The sequence below is a fragment of the Corythoichthys intestinalis genome, chromosome 1 (genome assembly GCF_030265065.1).
Source record: "Corythoichthys intestinalis isolate RoL2023-P3 chromosome 1, ASM3026506v1, whole genome shotgun sequence".
Taxonomy (NCBI): Eukaryota; Metazoa; Chordata; class Actinopteri; order Syngnathiformes; family Syngnathidae; genus Corythoichthys; species Corythoichthys intestinalis.
This window is the reverse complement of record NC_080395.1, coordinates 41,467,738-41,478,879: the sequence shown is the minus strand read 5'-3', so window position 1 is coordinate 41,478,879 and position 11,142 is coordinate 41,467,738. Positions and strand designations below refer to the sequence as shown.

The window sequence follows — 11,142 nt, the reverse complement described above, 5'->3', positions numbered from 1 at the left end:
TCTCACATTTCTGCATAAAATCACCATCAAATTTGATCTGATCTTTGTCAAACTCACACAGATGAAAAAACAGTGTCTGCTTTTACTAAAACCACCTGAACAATTATAGGTTTTTGTATTTTAATGAGGATAGTATGCAAACAATGACAGAAAGGGGAAAAGTAAGTACTAGTAAGTGAACCACCACATTCAATATTTTGTGACACCCCCCCCCCCCCCCCCCCTCTTGGCAGCAATACCTTCAACCAGATGCTTCCTGTAGCTGCAGATCAGTCTTGCACATTGATCAGGACTAATCTTCGCCCATTCTTCTCTACAAAACTGCTGTAGTTCAGTCAGATTGCTGCGATGTCTGGCATGAATCGCTGTCTTTAGGTCATGCCAAACATCTCAATGGGGTTCAAGTCTGGACTTTGACTTGGCCACTCTAGAACATGTATTTTGTTCATCTGAAACCATTCTGAAGTAGATTTACTTCTGTTTTTTGGATCATTATCTTGATGCAGCATCCATCTTCTTTTTAGCTTCAACTGTCTGGCAGATGGCTTCAGGTTTCCCTGCAAAACATCCTGATAAACTTTTGAATTCATTCTTCCATTAATGATTGAAGGTTTTCCAGGTTCTGAGGTAGCAAAACAGCCCCAATTCATGATGCTCCCTCCACCATGCTTCACGGTGGGGATGATGTGTTGATGTTGGTGAGTGTTTCCATTTCTTTCCTTACATGACGTTGTGTGTTGCTCCCAAATAATTCAACTTAGGTTTCATCAGTCCACAAAATATTTGGCCAAAACTTCTGTGGAGTGTCCAGGTGCCTTTTTGCGAACATTAAACAAGCAATGTTTTTTTTTTTAGACAGCAGTGGTTTCCTCCATGGAGTCCTCCCATGAACACCATTCTTGGCCATAGTTTTACATATAGTTGATGTGTGCACAGAGATGTTGGACTGTGCCAGTGATCTCTGTAAGTCTTTAGCAGACACTCTAGTGTTCTTTTTTTACCTCTCTGAGTATTCTGCGCTGAACTCTTGGCTTCATCTTTGGTGGACGGACACTCCTTGGGAGAGAAGCAACAGTGCCAAACTCTCTCCATTTGTAGACAAGTTCTCGGACTTTTGATTGATGAACATCCAGACTTTTAGGGATGGTTTTGTATCCTTTCGCAGCTTTATAAAAAAACAACAATTGTTGATCACAGGTCTTCAGACAGCTCTTTTGACCGAGCCATGATGCACATCAGACAATGCTTCTCAACAAGACAATTCTTACCAGGTGTGTGTTTTATAGTGGGCAGGACAGCTTTAAATCACTCATCAGTGAATGGGCACACACCTGACTTAAATTGTTTGGTAAAAATTGGTTTCAATTGCTCTTTAGGCAGAGGGTTCACTTACCTATTTTCACCCTTCTGTCATTGTTTGCATGCTATCCTCATTAAAATTTGAAAACCTATAAATATTTGGGTGGTTTTAGTTAAAGCAGACACCATTTTTTCATCTGTGTGATTTTGACAAAGATCAGATCACATTTGATGGTGATTTCATGCAGAAATGTGAGAAATTCCAAAACGTTCAGATACTGTTTCATACCACTATATATATATTGGAATAAACAAATGATGAAATAAATAAAAATGGAAATAAATGTTGAAATAAATTAAAATAGTAAAATAAATATTGAAAGAAATTACAACAAATTGTAACAAACAAACAAAAACTGAAATACATAAAAAATTACATCTGTAAATAAAAATGGAAATAAATAAATATTGATATGAATAAATATTGAAAAACAAGCATTTTAATGACACATTTAAAAATGTATTTAATTGTGTATTTATTTTTTGCACTCCTGGTCCTCCATAGTGCACAGTAGACCATCAGTAACATTAAATATGACATAATAAACCAAGATTTATTAAAAGGCGTTTCCTGAACGGAGTAGAGAGCAGGTAGTTTAAGGAATCTTCATGAGAAAGATAGTTGCTCAAAGTATTTTAATATGAAAATTGCATTTTTTGACCACTAATTATAGAGAAAATATATTTTCAAACACAAAAAATGATACAGCTTATGAGCACAGCCACTTTGTGACATCAGTTATGCTTTTTTTTAAAAAAAAAAAAAATTATTTTTGATTAGGATGCATTTGATGAAGGTTTTGTCGGTCCCTTTATTTTAAGTCTTTCAGAACATATTCTACTGGCCGGTTTACAACAACGGTTATCCTGATATCCTGAAATTATGGCTTTTAGTTTTTGATTGCCGAACCGAGATTTTAAGTGTCCCCACCTAGCCACCCCTGTATAGAAAATTCTGGATGATCCACAGACAAAAATCGATAACAATTTGTCTTTTAACTGAAAACATCCTTGTAAGACTTTGTTACGAATCTTGTATGGGATCACACTATCGATCCACTAAATTAAGTCCTAGCATAAATAACACAATCGTAAAAATGTCACTGTCCAACTGCTTTAGCACTCCCCTTTCTAGCCACTTGGTGGCAATGTGTAACTTTTGAGAAACGAGAAAAAGACACAGCTTGCCTGCCCATTGGAGTATTTTTCATGACTCTTCTAAGTGGACACCATTCCCAATGCCGGTTCATAAATTTCCCCAGAGCCACAGCAATATCCTCTCACGTTGGACACATGCAGGGTAAGGGAAGGGGTTGATGGATGCGTATTGACCGAGGATTAATGGCTTCTCCACAGGATGTTAATTAGAAGGACAGTGACCTGCAAGGAACAGGCTACTGAATCACAAACACTCTCCATCACATGGTTGTTGTGTTAGGTCAGCAATAACAAAAATGCATTCAATACCGCCAGAATTTTTGTCTGTGCAGTCAAAGTTTCCATGTGGTTATGAGTTAAGCATAACAGACTTTCGCCATCTACTCAATAATTTCCATTTTTGTGCTTATTTAGGTTTCTTATCTGTTGTGTAATTGCACATTCATACAAAACAGTTTAATTTTGCATTCAGCGAATATAAAAACAATCACCTAACAAGCTTGGTAACAGTATAATAGCTGTTTCAATTGTTTTTGTCCCCTCAAGTAACAGTTTGTTTCCATCAGGCAAACCTTAAATTATTTAAGGACACGCTTTTAGAATGAACTCCCTCACCCATCCACCTCTCTCTCCTGCATTAACCTCTTGTTCTAACGTCACATGGCCTGCAGCAAAAAGATTTTTTCCATTTTAGTTTACACTGAAGTGTAAATCGCAATTAAACTGAGAGAAGCAGGAGAACAGCTCAAATGCTAGAGCTGATGAATAACTTAAAATACTTTTAAAGTGTCCTCAGAATAAGGGTGTGACAAAATATCGAAATGGTGATATATCGTTATACGTTGTATCCCAAAAGGTTATCGATGTGTTCCTGTCAAGAATCGAGATATCGTTTTAAAAAGGTGTCAATTTTTTAGCTGCCGTTGACTGTGCTCAACGCCCAATCCATTTAGATTGGGAACGTTCGTTCATTCAAAACCAGAGCATTCACAGTCATTCGGTCCGATTTTCGGGGCATTTACAGGTAACTTGCTGTTCATTTTAGGGTATTTACATTTCCTGTTGAGTTTGAGTCACTGCCTATTCATTTTCTGTTCTGTAATGCAAAATAAACAGGAAGTGACCCATAAAATACCCCAAAATCTACAGGAAGTAACTGAAAATCAACAGGTAAATGAGCTTAAATGGCCCAATATTACCTCATTGCCTGGCATTAGCTGCCACTGACGGCCATAGACGTTCAATCCGTTTGAAGTGGGAGGGATGGCAGCGAATGAACGGATGTTCGTTCGCTGCCACCCTCCCATTTCAAATGGATTGGACGTCCACTAGTGATAAACTCATTCCAATTCACAGCAGAAGCTTGTTTTTCTGTTTATTAGTTGTTTGTAAAATATCCTAGAATGACTTCCTGACCAATGTTTCGATAATCGTATCGCCATATCGTCAGATCATCGTTATCGTGAGCTTTGTATCGCAAATCGTATCGTATCGTGAAGTACCAAGAGTTTCCCACTCCTACCTCAGAATATCAATTGGTGACTTCTGGAACGGTTTGCAATTATCATCAGTGTGTTTTTTTACTTACCGCATTATAAGTAAGGAATCCAGATGAAAATATGAGTCGTGAACTTTAAGAATAACTGAATATTTGTGTTGTATGTGTTTGAAGTGGGGCAAACAGGTAAAAGTCAGTGACATTTTAGAACACAATGACAAAGACAAATGATACATCTTAAGTAAAAATATCACTTTTTTAAGGAGGGTTTGCTGGATTTCACAGGACAAATCTATTTTTACTTCGGAAAATAAGGCGCTCATTATGCAGTTGCCACTTCAACTAATCAAAACAGACTGGCTATGTCATTTTGAATATACAAAACAAGTTATTGGGCTTGAATTTTCTCTCTACTGATCCACAGTTAACAATATTGTCTAACATTGTAACTGTGGTTTGCAACTCGAGCATATGAGAAACAAATTTTACACACCTATGGATCAAACATAGGTATGTCGGATTAAAAAAAATAAATTTTAAAAATCCAAAATTAACGTGAATTAAAGTGCGTACGACAGGATAAAAAAAAGTCTTAAATAGCATTATTATGTGAATTAGAATCATATTTTGAAACGATTCTACTATTTGCAACAATTTGGCAAAGTGCAGATCACGGGAAATTAGTGTTTTAATCCGCCGTCTAGCCATGCCTACCATTATAGAGCTCTAGCGTCCCCAACAGGTGGATGACGTCAGCGGGAGAATGGTTTCATCTGATTTAGTATGCAGCACATTGAGGGGGAATTATTAATTATTTATTAATTATTTTAAAAATGCGACGAAAAGAGCCGCAAAATGTCATTGTTTCAGTGTCTCCAATATTTTTAAAAGATATTTTTCCCAATTGCTAAATAAATGGTATGGTCATGACAAATAACAATCTTGTGCTAAATGGAATATGAAATGATAAAAATGCATTTATTCAGTATGACATGGCAAAATTACTCCCTCATGGTCAAAACTGCCGACTTCACCTTTACTGTTGTCGCACCTCCCAAATGCTATATTATGCCGCTGTAGTTAGTCAGGCTTTTGATAGTTCCCTGCCCCCCAGCTTCGAGAATGTAAACAAACCAAGAGGCGTGACAGCTAGCCGACATGCTAACCCGAACCGAGTGACGTAGTGTTTGTAGTGTTTACTTTGTAATCGCTGTATCCGCAGCTATTTTTAAACACAAAGTTGCAATTTCTGATTGGGTGGAAAATTTGACAGAACACCGGGCACATGAAGAGGGCAACAAGCCAAGTATAGCGCTCTCCCAGCGGGGTGATGTGTGACAAGCCGCCGGTATCGTCGGCCGAGTCGAAAGTAGCATGTCAACCACAAAATGCAGGCCAACTACCTATTAAAATGATCCCAGTATTTGACATAATACAAATACGATGTTTACTCACTTCCCCGTAAGTCCAATGGTCCCACAGTAGTAGGGCTCGTTACGGCCAATATCTACCAGTGAATGGGAACCTTTTGAAACCCCAAAAAGGCTCACACGCCTCTCCCTGGTGCAGAAAAAATTTTCTGCAGCCGTTTGGCTGGCGTGATGCAAAAACTAAACGAATTAATCCGCAAAATCCGCTGAATCCTTAGTCCTTCTCATTTAATAGTACGGCTGGACAGTGAAGAGGACTCCTTCACCCGTACACGTCACAGCGCCCTCTTTCTCAACTCGAGACTGTAGCCGGAAGTCACTCATTTTAATGGCGCGGAATTTAAAAAAACTAAATAAATATAGCGATCACTTCCACACACATCCAAGCGGTCCATTTGATTCAGTAGCATAAAATACCTCAAAAAATATGAAAAAAACATGCTTTTTGCTGTCATAGGCACTTTAATGCAAAGAGCAAAAAAAAAACATGCACTAAAATAGGCATTGGCCGATTACCGGTTTCAAGGTATACCGTTGTATGAAAACGTGAAGGTTTCAAAACCGCAAAAATTTTCCGTCATACCGTCCCTAAGGTGTTAGCTATTTTTTATGTCCCAAAAATGCTAGGAAATCCCTCGCTTGTAGCTGCAAGTCTCAACCCCCCTCCAACGGTTGTTACTCAGTGTCAGTGAGTCAGCTGTGCCACACGATTGCTGGAGGAGGTGAAACTCCTGAACTTTTTCCCCCAATCGAAGAAAAGGAAATCGCTGGTATGGGTATGGTATGGTATGGTACTTCGGCTACAGATGGCCGCAGCTTTGAGGAGGAAGGCATTTAAAACATGTTTGCGGAGGGTGGCTGCCGGAAGGCTATACCTCCAATAAGATTTCGCAAAGGTTAGTAAACACTAAGGGTGTAACGATACATGTATTTGTCTTGAACCGTTTCGGTACGTGGTGCTCGGTTCAGAACGGAGGCGTACCGAACGAGTTTCTGACACAATGTAACCCTTACTTTTGGAGGCTGTGAGTGGATCGGGTTACAGTTTCTTTGTGTGGATTATATTTACGCCGTCTTCTCTACTATAATGAGGACCAACACGGTAGGACAGTATAACCCAGAAAATTGAAATGAGCTAAAACACCTGTAATTAAATAATAAGAATAATACCAGTGACGTGCGGTCAGGGGAGTCAGGCGAGGCAGAGCCTCACCTGTCATCATGGCAAAAAAATAATTATAGCATCAAATTTATATTAATATTTGTCCATTGCTCTTTATGTATGACTCATTTCAAACATGTTTTATAGTCAAAATCGCTGAATTTGCCAATTTCCTGTTCAAATAAAGAAATGAAACAAGAGGTGCGGCAGCAACGAGTAAAGCCTCGCCTCTGATTGCGCAATCCATAACAAACTGGGTTGATACATGGAATTGGAGCGTGCTGGTTGCCGTACATCTGCATGTCGCCATTATAATGTTTCCAGATACGTTTATTTGACCTGATTTTCCACAGTCTGGCTAATGTCTTTAACCCTTAAAGTTTAATGTTTGTTAGCGACATATTTAGTTTTGCTGATAGAAAATAAAACCACAGTGAAAAGGCACAGGTTGCGGCAGATTGTACTCTGCCGCACTGAAAGGGGGCGTACGTGAAACTGGACTTTCCGTCAAAAGTGGATGCGATTAACACCACACCGGAGTTAAAAGGTTTGCTTCAAACTGCGGGACAGAAGATAACTCGCGCTTTTCAAACAGACTGGTACACCCGAAAAGACTGGCTATGTGGCTGTCCTTCGAAAAATCGCCTTTGCTGCTTTCCCTGCCTTTTCTTCTCAACTTGTGCCAATGTCTGGACTAACACGAGATATTGTGACATTAAAAAACTACTACGAAGCCTCAGCAAACATGAGAGCTCGACCACTCACATTCAAAGCCTGATTGTTTTAAAAACTTTTGGAAGCTCAAGGATCGATTTGGCTTTGACGAACAGCGGAAGCTCAACGGTAGCAGCCACAATGCTAAGGTAAAAGAAAACCGAAAGAGTTTGAAAGACCTCATTAATCCAACCTGTATCCTAGCTAAACAGGAGTTAACATTTCGTGGTAACGATGAGCGTGTAAGCTCTTCTAAACGTGGCATATATGTAGAACGATTACATGGTTTTGCTGAGAAAGATGAAAGGTTAGCTAGACATTTGGACACATCCACTGTGTTTTCTGGCTTGTCAAATAGAACACAGAACGATCTAATTGAAGCAATCCTCTCCATTGAGGCGGAGAGATTTTTTAAAGTAAAGGAAAATGAGGACTTTTACAAAAAGGGCGAAGGTTTGCATAGGGACAGTAGGGACATAACACTACCAACTTTTCAGGATGCTAAAATTGTCCCCACCAACTGTTTTTCTTTTCACACTTTTTGTTTAGCAATCTGTAATAAATTGATTAAAGTATCAGAATTAAAAGTTTTAAAAACAACTGAATATTTCAGAATAGGTCAGAATTGAATTCTGTGGTTTTGTACACCACTCTTTACTCTCATTTATGTTGCATGAATTATAGAATTGCGACGGCCAACACATTGAGTGTGTAGAGCAAATGCATGTTATTTTCTTACTTTACTTATCGATAATATGTACCGTGTGTGCGTGTTTTGTGAAGAATGCTGATGAGATATGAAATAACCAGTAGCCAATTGAATAAGCTACCCTTTTTGGTTTATATATTTGGAAATCTGACACTAAAGGAGTCAGTTGCCACGTTTACATTAAGCCAAATATTCCAATTACAATCGGAATATTTGTTCAAACCGAATAAATGTGTTCCATATAAACACCTCATTCGGAATGAACAGGCCCAAACCGAATGGAATTTCATTCCGATTCACAGGGGTGGAATATTCCTTTTCCCAAATCGATTAGAAGTAAAATTATATCATGTAAACAGGGAAGCGGAATGGTGTCTGGTTGCGTTCTTTCTGCGCATGCTCCGTACTGACGTGGTGACGTCACTTGGTGACGTAAGTAACGTCACTTGCAACATGGCTTCCAAGCACACGCACAGCGCACCCACACAACTTTTTAAATGAACGGCATATCATTCTGAAGTTTTGTTTCCACTCGAAAAGTTAAAACAGCAGCTGATCTGACGATCGATCTCCATGTTTTGCAGCGTGACGCTTTGTTTTGATTTATCTGCGCATGTCAGACGGCAGTTGTCAAACGTCCTTTCGGAATAAAGGCAGTCACATGTAAACGCTGGATCGGAATAGATGAAGTGACATGTAAACAGCTGATGTGAAATTTCCATTCGGAATGATTTGAATCGGTATGAATAAAAGTCAGCATGTAAACGTGGCTAGTGCCTCACAAACCATGAACCTCACCACACGTCACTGAATAATACACATATCCTGCTTACACAATTAAATTTATTAATTTCTGTGTGGTGCTTTAACTTGAGAAAATCCACCAATAAAGCTTTTGAAAACCGTTCATAAGAAAAAAAAAATGATTCATTGAGGCATTTCATTTGTAAAATACATGTTAAAATCTTTGTCACTGGGATTGCTTTTCTCTTTAGCACAGGACTTCTTTTTTGTTTTTTCTTTCAGAAAGAAAGCTGACCAATACGCGGGGTCTGAAAGGCAAATTGTTGGATTATCTTTAAATACCCGCTACTTTTTGAGCAGAGTTCTAGCTTTGTATAGGCTAATGTTCCTATTGTTGAAAGCACAAAGGTGTGTATTAAACAACTAGCACATTTATATTTTGCATTTTGTTTTCTTACTGTACCGAAAATGAACCGAACCGTGACCTCAAAACCGAGGTACGTACCGAACCGAGATTTTTGCGTACCGTTACACCCCTAGTAAACACTAGGGATGGGAATCGAAATCCGATTCCAATTCGGAACCGGTTCCGAGTGTTTCGAGGCCTCGACATCACAATGAAAAAGCCTTAACGATCCCTTTAACGATTCCTAAAGACGCGTATTGCGTCGTGACGTGTCTTGTTGTCCAAACGCATCAAACTAGCATGGCGCCAAGAACCACTCGCTCCAAAGTTTGACTACACTTCACCAGGAAAGAGTGTGAAAATGAAAGGTTACGACGGGTAAGCACGAGCATTGCAGCCATAAACATAACAATGACAGCACGTAGGTTCAAACGCTCGAAAGTGTGTCTTCACTTCACGAGGAAAAATTACAACAAAGCGACTTGCAGTCATTGCAAGGTGGAGATAACTGCATCGGGAGGGAATACGACTGCGCTGTCCTCACAGAGAGGCTAAGGCTCAGTCCTGCCTATACAGCTAGCTAAACTCCCAAATGACGATGCAGAAGACGTTGGTATAATTTGCTGACTTTATTCAACCATCACTTGAAGAGTGAAACTAAGAATAGAAATGAAACAAATCAATTTTGTCCCCAATAACAAACAGGTTTGCATCAACGTAAATCAGCGATGATTAGCTGCTAATAACAGTAATAACAAATAGTTAGCATTCGTTCGCTAGCATGAGCACATCGTTCAAACCGCTACACAACTGGATTTAAGTGTCCGATCGCAAGTGGAAACACAACAACAACAACACAAAAGATGATACATACAGGCGTTGCCTCTGTAGATATTAACATTAACAAAGAACGTAGGCTCGTAGAAGTGATTCCCTCTCTCACTAACTCGCTCACTCGCTTGGATGCGGCATTTCTTCTTCGGGTGTAAGCGCGCTCTTCTTCACGTGAGCGCGTTTTTCTTCGCGTGAGGAAGCGCAAGAGCGCCCCCACTTGAGCGTGTAAGCGCCACAAAAACTAAAAGGCATGCATTTCAATGTAATGGTACATAATACACATTAACCCAGCAGTCCCCAAACTGCGGCCCCCGGCCCAAATACGGCCCGCCTCCACATTTGGTCCGGCCATTTTGAATTTTTTTTTTTTTTCCTCAATCGTGTTATTTATTTCCTGGCCTTTTCCTTGAAGAATTCAGAGAGGGTTATTTGGTTATGATCTATTTAATTAATAATGTTTTTATTATTAATTATTATTATTATTATTATATGATATTATTATTTTTGTTTTATTTACTTTCATTCCGTGAAGAATCCAGAAAGGGTTATTTGATTGTGGCTTTCTGAAAAACAATAATTTTTTACATTTATGCACTTCTGCAATCGTCACACTTTTTCTGTTACAAACTGACCCCGGCCCCTCATCAGAGAAGGGAAAAGTTATGTGGCCCTCACAGGAAAAAGTTTGGGGACCCCTGCTTTAACACATATTGCCAAAGGCAGAACAACAACCTATCTGCCAATATATACCAATATTTTTTATTTCTATTAGATAAATGTTTCAGTAAAATGTTACACATTCTTGTGTATTTGCCACTTATTGCCACAGTTAACGTTGAGGCTTTGGGCCTCTTTTGATCTCGTTGTGAGTTTGTAAGGTTGTGACTTCTGATTAAACAAACTCGATGCCAATCAAAACGTTTGTTCTTCTTTTTCCCCAAATTAGAATTGATAAGAGAATCGATAAAGAATCGAATCGTTAAGCGGTATCGATAATGGAATCGGAATCGTAAAAATCCTATCAATTCCCATCCCTAGTAAACACTGTCATGAACGTTCCCCACCAGCTACGAACGAGAGTTAACTCAAATGTATTTAGTGCGTCTAGTGGTGGTGAAACATGTTTTT

The 11,142-nt window shown here is 39.1% G+C and overlaps 1 protein-coding gene across 1 annotated transcript in view; it reads right to left on the bottom strand.

The window, feature by feature from the left end:
* Window positions 1–11,142, bottom strand: part of dbndd1 (dysbindin domain containing 1) — a 34,304-nt gene that overhangs the window by 3,335 nt on the left and 19,827 nt on the right. The gene's annotated exons all lie outside the window — the stretch shown is intronic.